This window comes from Coturnix japonica, chromosome 18, assembly GCF_001577835.2.
Source record: "Coturnix japonica isolate 7356 chromosome 18, Coturnix japonica 2.1, whole genome shotgun sequence".
NCBI classification, from domain to species: domain Eukaryota; kingdom Metazoa; phylum Chordata; class Aves; order Galliformes; family Phasianidae; genus Coturnix; species Coturnix japonica.
Window position 1 is genome coordinate 8283829 of NC_029533.1, and position 10416 is coordinate 8294244.

A 10416-nucleotide genomic window follows, 5' to 3' on the forward strand; every position below is an offset into this window, starting at 1 on the left:
ATGCATTTTGCAGCTTGATACGGTGATACATACAGTTTACTTGCAAAGGGAAACTAAGGCTAAATATTTTTCTCAGGTTTATTACAGTTAAACAAATATAAAAAGACATCCATAGCATAACACAGATCCAGGAAATAGCCCGGTAAAACTAAAGCTGAATGTCAAGTATCACCATCTGCCCTCATGGAGACTTGATGAGAACGGGTGACCAGGAGAATTCTCTGCCTCCTAACAGGGTCACCAGATTTAGAACAACTTTGCCACAGGACTACAATAACATTCCCACGTCCCATTAACCCTGCTACAAGAACAAGACAGCGTGTTCCTTCACATCTCAGGCACCGGACACAGAGGCAGACTACCAAAAGTCTTTCTGATGCTGAGGTTACTTTGAGTTCTGTGGAGAGGAGTTTGTAAGTTCAGCTGTATCCAGGCCTGAGTCACTGAGGACTTTGCATCCTTTAGGCAAATGCATGTGCTGGCTTGCTTGACAGAACAGCACAGAATACACAGCTGAGTGAAGTTATTTTGCATGCAGGAATCATACAGAAGAACCTGGAGAGAAAATCTGTAAAAAATTTATCAAAAGTGTTGAAAAATCACTACCTCCAGTGAGGCCAGGCTGCCTGCCTTTCTTCTTTCTGAGGGTGAACCAGTAGAGAAATGAACAAATACTATCTGTTTTATCCTTGGGTCGGTTTTCTCCCTCCCCAAGAAGTGCTGTGTCTTACTGATACACACACACACAAATTAAAATCAAAGCGAAATGAGTCATCAGCACAGCCCTGGCCTGATGGAAGTGAGGTCTGATGGCACTCAGAGGAATCATCGTCTGTATTTTCTCCAAACAAAGAACCCAAGGACAAGAATTCTGTTCTCATGACTAGGACTTGTGGCACGTGTCTTCAGAATTATTCTCTTGAAGCAAAAGGTTCTCTAAATATTAACTGCTCGGCTTTATTAACAGATAATTATGTACCTGAAAGGCACTGAAATCGCACAATAACTGTAATATAAACTACAACGTAATTACAGTCTTTGTAGTGTAAAATTACGACTCTTACGTAGCAATGAATTAAAGATGAGAAATGAGATTATAGAGCAGTTTGTGTTTCCATCAGACACTGCCACACTTCTATGGTTCCTCTCTCCAGAATAGGGCTTAGCTTTCCTTCACATCCATAGGGCTCAGAGTGCCAGCTGTGGGAAGCACAAGGACAAGCTTTTGGTGCTGCCAACATGCCATGTCCTACTGCTGGCCTCCCACACACACCCAACCCAAGTCATTGCTGCCCACTGTGCAGCTCCCCATTGGAAACTGCCTCCAGTGCTGGCAGTTTTTCCCACCACAGCACAAACAGGAATGGAAACTGGTATAATAGCACCTCTTGTAAGGCAAACGTGTCAAATTTGGTTTCGGTTTTTTTGTTTTTTTGTTGGTTTTTTTTTTGTTTTTTTGTTTGTTTGTTTCTTCTTAAGTGGAAGGAAGATTATAAAAAAAAGTTGGTTTTCCCCCACTCCCCCTTTGGTGCAGATCCTCCACTGCATCTCAACTAACTCTTCAACTATAAATTCATAAAATTTGCTTTGCCAAGAACGTTACTTGCTGTGCAAATCTTTGCCATCTGTTGCACTGTCTAACTGCAGAGACAAAACCAGCATAATTTGCCATTGTAGCATAACAACATTAGATCAATGATTTATGGAGCCCTGAATGTTCTTTACTCAGAGCTGTGTGCTTTTGCTGGCCTTTGCACCTGATTCAAATACAAACTCAAACACAACGCTGCTCCCCTCCCTGCCCTGCAGCCTCTGCACAATGAACACAATCCTCCATCACCAGGCACTGCATCGCTGGGTGCACGGCCACTGCCTGCACTGGAAGGACATTACTAAACTGCTGCCTTGGAGCATGTAAGTAATGCACATATTGCCTATAAATATTCATCTCAGTAACCTCTGATGCCATAAAAGTAAAGGTTACCATCTTCATCCATGTCCACTTTGAATTTAGTAGCCAAATCATCTGAATTTCTCAACTTCCTTCTCCACTTAATTTATACTTTTCTTGGAATTCAAATGTACAACATGTTTTCTCATAATTAAACCCAGAAGACGTATGATTTCACTCCTGCTTTTCCTTTTAGCCAATGCTTATCCACTGGATCAATGGAGCTACTGTGGAGCTGCATGAAAATGAGAGCAAGATCGGGGATTACAGATCTCCATCAGTGCCCCATGGTTTTAAATAAAAAATGTCACAGTATTGTGTCTGTACAGTGCAAACATTTGAACTGTAGCAGGGGATAGAAAATACCCATCAGCTATCTAACCCCCTCCTAAATGCTAAATACACTGACACGAACTTCTCATCCTCTCTTTGCAGCCTCCTCTGCTCTCTTTTGAAAACACCCACAACAAAATCATCCTGAAATCTGGCAGCTTTATGAGCCAAAATTAGGCTTTTCTCTCCTATCATCACCTCAGGAATAAGAAAGGGAAAATAAGGAAGCAATGAAAGTTATGAATATTCACAAGCAAGAAGGGAACAGTCAATCAGCTACAAAATGGCTCCCACTGGGTTGTAGCTGTTTGGTTTTGCCAAAAAGCCAACACCAAAAAGTATCCTGGGAATAAGAGAATTCCTGTTGGTGGGCAACTTTTTGCTGAGGAGAGATATTACGAACTATAAAGATTATATGCTGCTTCTGTTTCATGAACATTATATAACTGCTAGTCTAAGTAGCCAGAATAAACAGAGAACGGGCATTTTTACTAGGCTTCAGAAGAGTAAAGCTATAAAGAAAATATCTCCATGAAATTTACAGGAGAGACCCATTTCAGACCATATGTTGGAAGGATCCTCATCCAAATGCATGAGTCAGTGTGTTAGCTAAGTGTTGCATGCAGAGTTCCAGAGTTTGGGGCTGTCTGACGTTTGCGTTTCCACAAAGCTTTCATGCTGGCCTGCTTTCATCCTCCAAAACATGACACATCTACTTGACTCCCTGCATCACAAATTCTTCTCAACTCTGCACCGTGAATCTGAGCAGAAGTAAATAACTCACTGGAATTGCTCATGGTTTAAATGCTTCATCACTTGTATAATTTTTAAGTTTGTGAGTCTTAATTGCTCTGTTTTGCAATCAACCAAACCCGGATCACAATCACGAACTCAGATAACAAGCATCCTTGGCTAACATGGTAATCTGGTCATCCAGACCCCTGTCTTTTTCATTTCACTGATCTCTATTGACTCGGCACTCAACTCTTGTTTTTATTTATGTTTATGGTGATTTGTACACCTTATAAAATTATCATTTCGAACCTGCCTGTAGGCAACAGCTGTGGGACTGGATAATTACCACTGAAAGATGGCAACGTTACAAAAAGATACTCTCATACAAAAAAAAATTCATCTGGCAAAATCACTCATTTATTTATTTAATAGATGAAATTAGTGAAAGAACAGAACACAGACAATAATGAGGGTGTTACAGAACTCTGCCAAGTGCTACCCCAGCTCGGCATCCCCTCCTTTGGACAGAAGCTGCCAAATACAGCTGGCTTAAAACGACCAATCTCTTCTGCACAAACAAAAGTAACAACAAAAAAAATCAACTTTCCAAAGCTTTAAAAGCTGTTTCTCTTCCATATTGGTTACTGGAACCTTTCAAAAGGTCATTAAGGATTTCATTTGAGGAATTTTTCTCTAAGCATATCAGAAGATTGAACATGGACCTCAAAGAGCCAACATGAAACTGGGATTCAGATCCTGAAGGGTGAGCTCAGTGGGGTTATATGGGTGTGAAGCAGCCACTGCCCTGTCCCACAGCCACATCCCTCCTGCAACTAAAATGGTCACATCCTCACCCCAGCCAACACACCTGAGTGCTGTTCAGCTGAGTCATAATGCTCACATTGCCTCAGAAGGCTGATGAACAAAGGAATCATCTCGCCAAATGCAAACTGAAGGCACCAAGGCTTGTGCCTACTATAAATGCAACAATCATCTTAAAGTGAGAACTCTGGAAACACTGAGAACAGCCTCAAAGCTCTGCTGTCAGGTCTGCAGGGCTGGAGGCGTGTCCCACTGCCCCAGCAGGGATTTAACCTCATTTCCCTTTTTCTCCCTTTTCCAGCATCCTATAGGATGTTTCAGGAATGTCCCTTCTCATCTGCCCTGTGTTCTTTGAGGCGAGCTGATCTATTCATGCAAAATAGCAAGCTTTAAATAATTAATGGCACAAAAAACATTGTGTGAACATGTTCTGTAACTCAGGTGAAACAAAATCTTCCCAAAGACTTTGCAGATGAGTTGGCCTTGATAGCTAAACAATAGGAGCTTTTCAGAATTATTTTATCTGTTGCAAATCTTCACAGCCTCAATGTTAAGGACAGACTGAAATGACGGTTAGGTAACCTGGCCAACTCGCTGAAGGGGGAAAATAAAAGAATCAGAATTAAGTTTTCTTCCTGCCTGTGGCTCCAAGCCCTGCAAATCTGCTCTTTCCATGTTCAAGCTTCCACAGACTGCACTCCAACCATCACTTACCTAACAGCCATGCACTGAGCTGGAAGGGAGGGAGGTAACTCCCAGCACCTGAATTAAAACGCAAGTATTCGTCTGTCTAAAAACGTATCTGAAGTGAACCTACATTCTGAAGAGTAAATTCCCCACTACAGTGACAGAGGGCTGGTATTTCTAGTTTTCTCACCTGTCTACCTGGTGGCAATTTGCTTTCTTTTCTAATGAAAGTCACTGTTTCAGCCTCTAAGGAACCCCTATTCCTTTCCACCTTGTTCTGTATGGTTCCTGCTGCTGTGTTTTTTTTTAACACATAGTTAAATTCCAGTTAACAACTGGAAAAATTAAAGTCCAGCCCATGAATCCTTGAGGGATGCTTTAATTCTGCTTTTGCCACAGAATTCTGTTTCCTTGACATACCACTTTGAGCCTCAGTGTCTGTTTTACTAGTAAGGATGAGAGCTGTTAGAGATTACAATGCTAAATACAATGGGAAAATGATACCTAGAAGTTACACCTGGACATGGGGCACTGAGAAGAACTTTTGCCAAGAGGTGAGGTGCATTTTATGCTGTGAACAGCTCTTCTCAAGCGTGGAGTGCAAATTTCACTAAAAATCTCCAAATAACATCAAAAACCGCAAAGTTGGAAGAGACCCTGAGGTTGCAATCTGGAGCTGAACAGCCATCTCGACTACGAGAGATTTTGCCAAGAACAACGTTCTGAGCTCCAAGAGACCAGAACTAGTGCATGAACCTGAAAACATAATTGCTCTTTTCTGTTTGCAGTAAGAAAAGCTGTTATTCAAGAGGATATTGAGCCTCACCACATCTCTGTTGAGCATGAAAATTCTCATCATAATAACGATTCCACTTTCAGCCGTTGTTGTAACCATGTGCCTCAAACCTGAAGTCCCTGCTATCGACCACTACCCAAGGAAGGGCTCCAGGGCTCTCGAATACAAAAGCACCCAGACATATTTTCAGTTTCCATCCAAGTTTCTGCACCTTCTATTGCAGGGTGAATGTGACCCTCCTGGTGCACAGCAACATCAGTAACTCTGCATTTGTTGAAACACAGTAGAAACAGAATGTGTGGGAAAAAATAATAATATTTGAAGCACTGAAATAAAAACTGCGCTTGGCTGTTGCACTGCCTGTGCAAGAAGCAAACCTCATACAGAGTATAGCACACACCCCAACTCAGACCCACAACTTCTTGACTTGCTGAAAGAAGAATTTATATCAAAATATTAAGGGATGACCAGTATTTGTCTTCCATTTTCTCCCACTTGCAACCTAATGATACAGTCAGAAACATCCACATACCTGCTCTTTTCCTTTTGGTGCTGAGCAGAGATGAACCTTAGCAGGGAGCAGCTGTAGGACTCTCCTCTTGTTGCACAGTCCACAAGAATCACAGTGTATTGATGTGCATTCATGGTAAGGAAGGGTGCTGCAGGTTTCATGTGTATATTACACAGGGCTCTAAACTTTAAAGACAAAAGAAAGGGAGGGAACAGATTAGCTATTTAGGCTTCTAAACCTCATATCACCTTTCAGAACTATGTCCAAATTGGTTAATTAGCAACCTATGCACATCACATGGCCTACACATCTTGGTCATACATTTCCTAAATGCTACCAATCGAGTGGGACATTGCTTACTGCAGCTTCCACTTTCTGAAAAAATGAACTATAGTTCCATTGATTCTACTCCCATAAAAATAACAAAAACAACAAAAAAACCCCACAAAAATAAACTAAAAACACTGCCCAGCCCCCAAACTGAACTCTTTTTCCAGCACCAGGCAATTACTTTCACTGCTTACAGAGATCAGTTCTTGCACTCATGACATCCATGATGCCTGAATTTGACCTGTGCCAGCTGGGTCTGTACAGAGGGCCTGGTATTCTCTGATTTTCTCTAACTCACGGTGCATGATGGCAACTCCCCCCAGTCAAGATAAAATCTTGTGCCTGGAGGGTGCTGTCAGATCAGTCATTATCTAAGCATGTCGAGAAATCACAGTACATCATGTCAGAGGATGTGCACTATCCAAGATGAGTGGATGAGCGTGCATTGAGAAATGTTTGCTTTTAAAACTAACACTGCAGGATTTGCCACATTTCAGGAATATTTTCTTTTAGAAGAAGTATCACTTATCTCATCTTATCTTCTATCTTAATCTTATATCTGTATCTTTAGAAAGATATTGCTTCAGTAGGCAATGCAGAGAGAGAAAAAAAGAGCAGGAATAGCAAAGAAAATAATAAACTTGAATAGAACACTGCCCCTTGAAAAGAGAACATGTGAGGTTTATGTAACCTGAATACTGAATGGAGCCCAGCAGGTGAAAGAAAATATAGGAAGAAAAGGGGAAAATCCAGAGAAAGATATTTTGGGCACTTAGTTTTCCATTGTCAGACTTGTGACATGGCTGTGCTTTATTCCAAGCAAAATTTCCTATCTATGAAGTTATTAGAGTGACAGAAAGTGCTGTGAAAAGTAGAGTAAACTCAGTTCCCTCCCACTCTCATATCCTCAGTGCTTTGCAGCTGAGCAAGATCAATGCCTTGCTCTCCGCTGAGACAGAAAACAAAGGAAAGTTCCTTGGATCCTCAGCAGAGCCAAGGACCCCAGCCAGCAAGGCTGTGCAAACTGCCCCTCTGTGTCTACCTATGCAACCTCTCTGCCATGCTGCGTGGCACTGAAACCCTTTGTCTTCCCCATAGAAACACATCAACCCAGCACTTAGTCCTGCGATATGTGAACACATCGCAGAAGGTATCTTCCATGATGTTAACCATGGAAGAAAAGTCACCTATTCATCTGCTTTGCTGACTAAGGTCATGAATGTCTCGTGTTCCGAGCGATGCTGGCTGTAATGCAGCCCGATGCTTACATCCTGCTTTGATGGCTGGATCTTACATGCTCAAGTACCAAGCTGAGGTAGGTCTTACAGATTTCATTGACCCTGAGCAGATCAGTCATTTTATACAGTACATATAAAGCCGCAGTTATGCTCTATTTTGTCACTTTTATTTTGGTTTATTTTCAGATCTTTCTTATATTTCAGCTTATAAAATTATAAAGGCACAGTGTGTGTTTGCACGGTGATGTACCACTCTGCTCATACAGCACTGCAGGAGATGCAAAGGATTTTTTGTTTGTCTCTGCTTTGCTTTTATCCTATTTATAGACAATCATCAGCAGATAAATGTCCTGTTAAATTCATCTTCATCTAAGCAAAAGTTGAGTTGGCGATTGTGATAAAATGAAAGCAATTTCTAAATACGCAGTGCTGGAGGCTGATGCTAATTCAGCCTAAATCGTATCCATTACAAGTGACAGTTTATCCAGAATACCTCTAATTTTACCTTAATTATTTTGGTTTGGTAGATTTATAGCAATAGTCATGTCTTTGTCTGCCTTTTTCTTGCCATCCCAAGATGGGATGCATTTGCTCCAGCCACACACACCCCTCCTCTTCCATCAGGCTACGTCTACACACTGAGTCCCCAGCCCAGCCATTACCATGGTACAGAGGGCTACCAGGAAGAAGCACTCCTCACTCGGAGGTCACTTTAAATGGCTTAATAGCTCTGTAAGAATAACAAATCTGTTTAAAATAGGAAATCAGAAGGAAATAGAGCTGTGTCAGGAAACATTAACGCATTCATGTGTGAGCTGACCTTGGACATCTTCTGAGATCTTTTGTTCAGCTCATTCATCATTATTCCAAGCTGTCATCATGAACACTTTTGCTCATTAATTATACATTAACCTCATTCATGACTTTTATAATCTATAAATGGGTTGGGATGTTTAAAAATGATTAAATGAGAATGTGCAGTGTTAGTAAGGATAACACCTATACCAGAGCTTAGAACATCTGACTGCAACTCAAAAACAGGTGATGTCGAACAGTTTAAATGGGAAATAAAAACTAGAGAGTTCTCCACACCTCTCACCCTGCATTCAGATGGATATTAACTTTAAAAGATTTAAAAGAGCAGCTTCTAGTTGTAGAACTTTTTAACTGGCAAAATAAGTACAGGTTTTCAAAGCAATGAAATATGACTTGCTGTAAGCTGTATCCTTATGATTACTGGATTGAGACACCAGGCACCAGCTCAGTTGAAACAAGGATGGGCTCTTGACAATATTGAGACCTTCTTCAGCAGGATGAACTGACAGCGCTTCCCTTCGGTGGGTGCATTTGCTAAGTGGAATGTGATGACTGGCACACAACCACATTGCTGTCGGAGCACCCTGGTTCCTGTAGACTGCAGTTGGTGCATCCACCTCCTGCAGTTTGAACCTACACAGTGACCCAGTTTCCAAGCAATGTCAGCTGGGAGCAACCCTCTGAAAATCAGACAGTCCTCTGCAGTTGGATTCAACAGGGGACTCACCTCCATATTCCCAGCACTAATAATGCTGTAATTCTGTAATAGCAATCTGTTGGGTTTTTTCCTCTAATTAAATGTTTTTACATCACAAAGCACTGGGGCACCTTGCTCTCCAGCATCACAAAAGACTTCTCCTATTGTGGCAGTTGTTGCAGTAAGCTGAAAGTGCCTGTTTCCAAAACAGGCTTGAAGTAGAAATAAAATTTTATGTCTGAGGAAGAATTACTACACGCCACATAACATTTCAAGCTAAAATAATGTTTCATCAAAGATTTAGGGAACAAGGATTAGATTTTTAAACCTGGCTAAGTCAATGAATCTTACACGTCCCATATACTGCTGTACATTATGTTCAGAGATACATTTCACTATGCAAACTCAAGGCTGTTTCAGGGAAGTTGCCTGGAAGAAAAATCCCTCAACTGAGAGGACATTTCACCATCCTTGTTTCAAAAGATTCAAGAGAGAGCTGGCAGCACAAGGGATGGGGGTCAGGGAGCATCACATCGCCTGTAATGTATATAATGAATTTCAGAATGGTAAATTAAGGAGTCTAATAATAAATGATGGAGCCTCAAATATGTACAAGATGAATCACCTCAGAGAGTACAGAGCAGAGGACTTTCCCAGCTGTAAGAAGGTCCCGTTCCCAGAGAAGCCAAAAACTTGAACATTTTTGATCACACTGAGGATTTTCAAAGGCCTCAGAGAAACAAAAGGCTAAAGTTTGGTGACCCTCCTTTGACGCTGGGAACCCAACTACCCCAGAACTCTTGGAAAACCTCTGTTTCTTTGAACAGCTGGATTCCACTCAGCTCGGGCAAAATACATCTGTTTGACAGCTCTGAAATACTCCATGTGACTTTAACCTTAAAACCGTCTGAGAGAAAAGGGTAGGTGCTTAATCTGATGGCCTACTGAGTTTAATAGGACTCTACCTAAGACATTCAATAACATAACTGTGTAACCCACTGGTTATAGGTTCCCTGTTGTGATGGATACAAAGAGGTGAGGTTGTTAAAGGCCCCCTGGGCAGCCCTGCTGTTCTCCCTCCCCTGCAGCAGCTCCTGCTTTTACCTCCACTGATCTCCAGGGCAGGCTAGCCAAGGTACTCACTCATAAACTATCTTTTACCTGAGGATCTCAAAGCATTTCACATCCATTAATTATACTCCAGGAGCTTGAACGCAAGGTGAGATATGTATTTCCTGTGGCCCCTCAGGTAAAACACTGCTTTTTGCTTACCCATGAGCAGCAATTGGCTTTAAACCTACACAGTCTGTTTTTAGGAGCAATCGTGGAATCAGTATGGAGTAAAAAGTATGATTATGTGGGATGGACTCAGCTTGTGCTGAAATGGGAAAGGAGATTACTTCTTCATTCCAAATACCTTTAATGTATTCCATTCTTAAATCGAAGTGAGCATATTAGGCTACTTATTCTCAAATGGAGAATCCAGCAATGGGGGATATT

The 10416-nt window shown here is 41.5% G+C and overlaps 1 protein-coding gene across 2 annotated transcripts in view; it reads right to left on the minus strand.

Moving 5' to 3' along the window:
- TOM1L1 (target of myb1 like 1 membrane trafficking protein) overlaps positions 1-6008 on the minus strand; it is a 163432-nt gene extending 157424 nt beyond the window's left edge. Inside the window, exon 1 of one of the 2 annotated variants that reach the window (XM_032448277.1) lies at positions 5857-6008. The gene's annotated coding sequence lies outside the window, so the exon portion shown is untranslated. The remainder of the gene's footprint in view (positions 1-5856) is intronic. The other variant, XM_032448275.1, reaches the window with a different exon arrangement.
- Between the last annotated feature and the right edge of the window lie 4408 nt (positions 6009-10416).